We start from the raw sequence: 7,265 nt of genomic DNA, 5'->3' as shown, positions 1-7,265 counted from the left end.
TCCCTACATGTGGTACAAGCCTTCTCTCAGAGGCAAATTAGTTAAATCACATCTTGAAACCACCTGTACATATTTGTACAGCCAGAAGTGAGAGGTGTGGGTGGCAGGGGATTGTAGGTGATTCAGTATGTCTGGCATCTTGGTCAGTAACTTCTCTCAGCTGATGGCAGAGGTATTGCTGCCATAATACATGCTGCTTAAGAACTGCCACCAAATCATTGTGTATGCTGTTTGAGATCTATTTTCAGGCTAGTCAACCTGTAAGATGATGCAGGTTTTTAAGTTTCTTCCAGTTCATTCAGCAGGGATGGCCTTCCAGACTTGTTCTCCTGCTAGCACCTTAGGTATCTGACTCAGGTTACTTGTAGCAAGTCTACCTAGGAGTTTAGATCTCCCAGGTATTGACATAAACTACTGGACATTTAAAAATTTTAAGTAGCTCAATCACATGTGTAGCAAGACATCCAATGTGTGTTAGTTGCTCAGTCATGTCCGATTCTTTCAGACCCTGTGGACTGTAGCCCACCAAGCTCCTCTGTCCATGGGATCCTCCAAGAATACTAGAGTGGGTTGCCATGCCCTTCTCTAGAGGATCTTTCTGACCCAGATATCAAACATGAGTCTCCTACATTACAGGCAGATTCTTTACTGTCCCTGGTGGCTCAGAATCCACCAGAGACAGTGGCGGATCCACCTGCAAAGCAGGAGACCCAGGTTCAATCTCTGGGTCAAGAAGATCGCCTGGAAAAGGAAATGGCTACCCACTCCTGTATTCTTGCTGGAGGATCCCATGGACAGAGGTACCTGGTGGGCTACAGTCCATGGGGTCGCCAAGAGTAAGACACAACTGAGCGACTAACACACATACCCAATGTGGGTGAACACTAATTTTCCTCCCCCAACCCCCTTTAAGTGAAACTGCCACACAGATGGGCACTATTTTATTGACTATTGTGTGTTTCTAGCTGGAGCTATATCCAGTTGCCTTGCACAGGTCTTCTTTGTCTGGGGAAGCTCTGCTTACTTGGCCCTTATTAGTAAGGAACACAGATATTACTGGGAACAAATAGGCAAACTGGTATAAGGGCCAAGGAGATTCAAAGAAGATATAATAATGCTAATATTATACCTCCAAGGGTTTAAACTGGTTGCATTTCAAGGCCATCAAGCAGGAGGGCACTCAATCCTGAAGAGAAACCAGTGGAGAGGGCAGTCTGGTCTAGTGGTTGAGTTTTTCCCCAGGGCTTGATTGTCATGGGAGAGTCCCACCTGTGGCTGAGGTTACAGACCCTCCTGTCCCAGCCACTCTGTCACTGTTGGTGGCCTTGGGAAAATAACAGAGAGAGCAAGCTGAAAGAGCTATGTAACTAAAGAGCTATAATGTGGAGGTTAGGCCCACTTCTTCATTTTGCACTCATCTTCCTGCTTTCTTCAAAGAAAGTATTACTTATGCCTTTATCATCAAAGCAGAGGCTCTGAGCAGAGTGTTGGATTGCCTCTTTTTCTTAGGGGTGGGGCTTTATAATTTATTTCTTTATATACCGACTTACCTAACTACCTATGTATACCTATGTACTTATCTTTCAGTAAATACATAGGTAGTTAGGTAAGTAGGTATACAAAGATCTTTATCATATGTGTTCTTAAGCACTTCTTTACATGTGTTATAGAATGTCCATCACACTGGACCACCTCTTTTTGTAGGAACCTCAGTAATAGCCACAGAAAAGGCACAACTCCAGTGCGCAACCAAGTATATTCTCTGTGAGGCAACAGGACAGGTATTAGATTGAATAGCCCCCTGGAGCTTTTGGCTTATAAAGGAAAAACTCTACAAGGGTAGAAATCATTCCTGTATTAGGTGAGGCTTTGAGTTATTAATTTGAATAGTAAAAGAGGATATATTGTACAACAAAGGGAACATAGCCAATATTTTATAATAACTAAATGGAATATAAGCTTTAAAAATTGTGACTCACTATACTGTACATGTGAAACTTACATAATATTGTACAGCAACTATGCTTCAACTAAAAAGTTTTTTAAAGTAAAAAGAAAAAGTGTATACTCTTATTTTGCACTCTGATGGTGATGGCAAGATGCATCAGTGATAATATAAAACTACTTAAAACATAAGAAACATTGTAGGATTCAAATGAAAGGAAATGAGATTATTGGAACAAAGATTTTGAAACTCCATGTTCTTAAACACAGAGGTCTTAAACATGGATTCTTTCTAAGATGTTGAACAGTTTAAATTCAGGAGTTGTATGAGTGGTGTGTTCTCCAAAGAATGTGTATTTTTTATATATGATTCTACACCTCTTAGACTAATCAGTGGATTTTCCCCATTGGTGAGCCAAGAGGAGAAAGACAGCTTTTAATAGGGTGATTTACCTCATATATATGGGGTTTCCCTGGTGGCTCAGAGGTTAAAGCGTCTGCCTCCAATGCAGGAGACCCGGGTTCGATCCCTGGGTCGGGAAGATCCCCTGGAGAAGAAAACGGTAACCCACTCCAGTATTCTTGCCTGGAGAATCCCATGGACGGAGAAGTCTGGTAGACTACAGTCCACGGGGTCGCAAAGAGTCAGACACGACTGAGCGACATCACCTACCTACCTCATATATACTTAGCAACCTCATGGAGATCAAAGGGGCTAAATGGATTTCAAATATTTATTCATGTGTTAAATCCAACTGAGGTGCTCAAATTCACTTCTTTCTCTTCATGTAAGTGAAAGGATAGCTATTAATAATAATAAACACTAGTTTTTATTTAACACCTACTATATGTCAATCACTATGCTAAGGACTTTTTGTGGGCCATCTCACTTAGTTCTACATTAGACTTTACTTTCTAGATGTAAAAAGTTATTCTCCCAGGGCGCTCCAGGCTGGTGCACTAGGATGACTCTGAGGGATGGGATGGGGAGGGATGTGGGAGGGGGTTTCAGGATGGGGGACACACGAACACCCATGGCTGATTCATGTCAGTGTAAGGCAAAAACCACTACAATATTGTAAAGTAATTAGCCTCCAATTAAAATAAATTAATTTAAAAGAATAAAAAGAAATGCATTTGAGTCAGTTATAATGAGGTGGATGAACCTAGAACCTATTATACAGAGTGAAATGAGTCAGAAAGAGAAAGATAAATACCGTATTTTAACACACACATATGAAATCTAGAAAAATGGTACTGAAGAATTTATTTACAGGGCAACAATGGAGAAAGAGACATAGAGAATAGACATGGACATGGGGAGAGGGGAGGAGAGGGTGAGATGTATGGAAAGAGTAACATGGAAACTTGCATTACCATATGTAAAATAGATAGCCAACAGGAATTTGCTGTATGGCTCAGGAAACTCAAACAGGGGCTCTGTATCAACCTAGAGAGGTGCGATGGGGAGGGAGATGGGAGGGAGGTTCAAAAGGGAGGGAATATACGTATACCTATGGCTGATTCATGTTGATGTTTGCAGTAAACAGCAGAATTCTGTAAAGCAATTATCCTTCAATAAAAAATAAATAAATTAAAACAAACAAAAAAAAGTTAGTCTCCTAATAGATCAATTGTCACTGATATTTTTTCAAGTGAAACAATTACAAAAAAAATCCATAAGTCTCCAGAATTACAGAAAGGTCTTTACAAATGCAATAAGATATTAAAATGGAACTATTCCAGACTCATTTTTGGCTGCGGTCCCAAGATTATGGGTACCAAATACTCCTCCATTTTGAAGTGAGACTGCACAGCCTAGCTGTGAGGACTTGCAAAGGAACTGCGCTGGAATTGAGTACAAAAGTGTTGATGTGGCCAGAAATCTGGAGATTAGAAGATTCTTTCAGAAAGAGAATTTAAGTGTGAGTCCCACAGCCCCCACTCTCCCCTCACTGGAAGGTGCTGAGAGAGGGGGTCTTCAAGGAGAGATTGATGTTTGCGGTGCATAACAGACCAGGTCTGTTTCCCACCTAAGGAATGTCGAGGGCAACAAGCAGAATCTGGAAGTAGAAAAGGGGCTATGGGGTAAGTAGTGAGTGTATTCCTAGGACAGAGGGTCCTAATGGGCCAGGAGAAAGAGCCTGAGAGCTGCTATCTTAGATTCTGCCATGAGAAGACATTGCTTAGCAGAGAGATACTCAGAATACACAGTCCTCGGCCGCAGGCTGAGCGAGGAGTGCTATCTAGGCAGCTGCAAGTACCCACAGTGAGAAGCCGCAGGTGAGAGATCTGTTGCGATGAGGGGTCAGCTGGGTCTCCGAAGAGCCCATGAAGGAACTCACAAGAGACCTGCTTTAAATACTGTTCAAGACTGAAGAAAGTCAGCATCGTACAAGTGCCATTCAGGTAAACTCTTTCCTGCCCCCACCCACTGTTTCCCTCCTGACAGAGTTGACTAATGGGCAGGGTGGAGTCAGAGGGTAAGGAGAAAGGATACTCATCAGCCCGCTTTCCACAGATACTTCCCACCTACTGCAGGCCTAGATGGGGGAGTGGAGAGCCTTTAACTTTGATTGATGTTTGGAAGGTTTTGTTTGTTGACTGGCTTTAAGCATAATGACCTAGTGTGGTAATATTAAATGACCAAACAGAGCCTGTTTTTGATGGAAATGAAGACTTCTATTACTTCAGAATAACCAGAAAAGTTATACATTCTGTCCTAGATTTTATCCAAAGGGTAAGGAAGAGGTAACCCAAAGAGCAGGTTTGCAGGAGCAGTAATAATAATCTTTAAAATTGGTTTATTAGAGTGTAGCTCCTTTTTCATTCAATAGTTAGACACAAATACATATTTACAACTAAAGCGTATAATTTGCTTCTTTCAGGTTGCAAGGAAGAGGCCTGCTGAGATAGCATTAGGTCACATGGACTTATTGTAACAATACACATAGAATTAAGAGAGCCCGTGGAACTATCTGAGCAGGCAATTAGTCCTTCAGAATGCCAACATTAGAATGTAGAACAGGCTTAAGGAGTTGGAAATAGTGGCTTCTAATTGTTTGGGACACAGTAGTAGTTCCAGATAGCTCAGACAGCATGTCTCACTCTAGGACTGACTGTCTGGCCTGCCTAGCTTCTCTGTGGGCATCTTGCTTCTGACAGGCTACGTGCATCACCATTCAATATGCAGAACCCCACTGGGCCTTGTTTCATAGGCACCTGACCTAACCTCCCTTGCACAGGAACTAACTGTTGGTCCAAACATTTGGGACTTGAGAATTGTGTGGTGCAGGCATGACAAATACATGATGACAGAACTGCTTGTAAGTCACTAAATGTGATGAGGTGGGCACAGTGGGTGTCATGGACTATCTGATGGAATTTGTCACCAAACACCTTCTCTCCTTAACCAAATTCCCACAAACGACAGTTGGATAGCAATCAATTATTCTTTTGGACACTTCTATTATTTCTTTTAAATGTTCTGTGTGCCACCGTTTCTGTGCACCAATTTTTATCAATAAACATTTATTGAGCATCAACTATATGCAAGTCATTATTACTCCAGAATTTTTATCTTTGATATTTGTTTGTTCTTTCCCCTTTGCCTTCCCTTTTTATAAGGTCCTGCAGATAAAACTGGATGTGCAGATGCCTTCAATTTGCCTGGCCACATAATTCCAAAAATCTTTTGCTCTGGTCCATTCAGGGCTGGAAAATGGCTCTAAAATGAATCTCTTTTCCACAATATTTCCTGGGTCTTTTCTGCTGCAGAACTCTTTATGAGCCTTTATCTTTGATTTGTCATGTAAAGTTTTTTATAGGAAGGCTATACTTTTGTTCTAATTAGTCACCCTTAGAACCTGATTTTTAAAAATTTTTTAATTTTATTTCTTGATGGTTGAATTCTTTCGAGGTTCAAAATTAGCTTCTTTCATTTTAGCTGTTTTCGTTTACTCTGGCATCTATAGATTCAGACAGAATCTGACATCTTAAGATTCAGAACAATTGTGAGTTTTTCTTACTGAAAGGATCCTTCAAATACTTCAGGATAATAATTTACAAATTCTAATTTAAAAGCGTACCTAGTGAACTACCTTCAGTTTTTTACATATAGGGAAATTACATGTAATCAACTGACAAAGATATCCAATTCTTTTCAACAAATATTTGCAGAAAGCCTTGCATGTGTCAAATTTCTATCCTGTCCTAGGATTATGTGATTATAAACATGTCATTCCCTTTCTCAAAAACTTTCAGTGATGAGCCAATACCTGAAAAATTAAAACATTCCACCTGGATATCTCAGTTGAGTTCAGTCGCTTAGTTGTATATGACTCTTTGTGACCCCATGGACTGCATGGGGTCATGGGAGCATGCCAGACCTCCCTGTCCATCAGCAACTCCCGGAGTTTACTCAAACTCATGTCCATTGAGTCGGTGATGCCATCCAACCATCTCATTCACTGTTGTCCCCTTCTCCCGCCTTCAATCTTTCCCAGCATCAGGGAAATGAGTCAGCTCTTCGCATTAGGTGGCCAAAGTATTGGAGTTTCAGCTTCAGCATCAGTCCTGCCAATGAATATTCAGGACTGATTTCCTTTAGGATGGACTGGTTGGATTTCCTTGCAGTCCAAGGGACTCTCAAGAGTCTTCTCCAACACCACAGTTCAAAAGCATCAATTCTTTGGCACTCAGCTTTCTTTATAGTCCAACTCTCACATATATACATGACTACTGGAAAAATCACAGCTTTTACTAGACTGACCTTTGTTGGCAAAGTAATGTCTCTGCTTTTTAATATGCTATCTAGGTTGGTCAAAGCTTTTCTTCCAAAGAGCAAGCATCTTTTAATTTCATGGCTGCAATCAGCATCTGCATTGATTTTGGAGTCCCCCAAAATAAAGTCTGTCACTGTTTCCCCATCTATCTGCCATTAAGTAATGGGACCAGATGCCATGATCTTAGTTATCTGAATGTTGAGTTTTAAGCCAACTTTTTCATTCTCCTCTTTCCCTTTCATCAAGAGGCTCTTTAGTTCTTCTTCGCTTTCTGCCATAAGGGTGGTGTCATCTGCATATCTGAGGTTATTGACATTTCTCCCGGAAATCTGGATATTCAAGGCCCAAATATCAGGCTCCAAACTTCTTTTCCAGATTTTTTCCCAAGCATTACTGAGATATAATTGACATATAATATTGTGTAGGCTTAAGATATACAATGTGATATATGATACACTTCTGTATTGTGAAATGATACCACAGTAAGCTTAGTTAACACCTTCATCACCTCACATAATTACCATTTCTTTCTCTTTT

This window comes from Moschus berezovskii, chromosome 6 (genome assembly GCF_049115385.1).
Source record: "Moschus berezovskii isolate FMDL1 chromosome 6, NW_MosBer_1.0, whole genome shotgun sequence".
In the NCBI taxonomy this organism is placed as follows: Eukaryota; Metazoa; Chordata; class Mammalia; order Artiodactyla; family Moschidae; genus Moschus; species Moschus berezovskii.
This window is presented reverse-complemented; position numbering follows the sequence as displayed.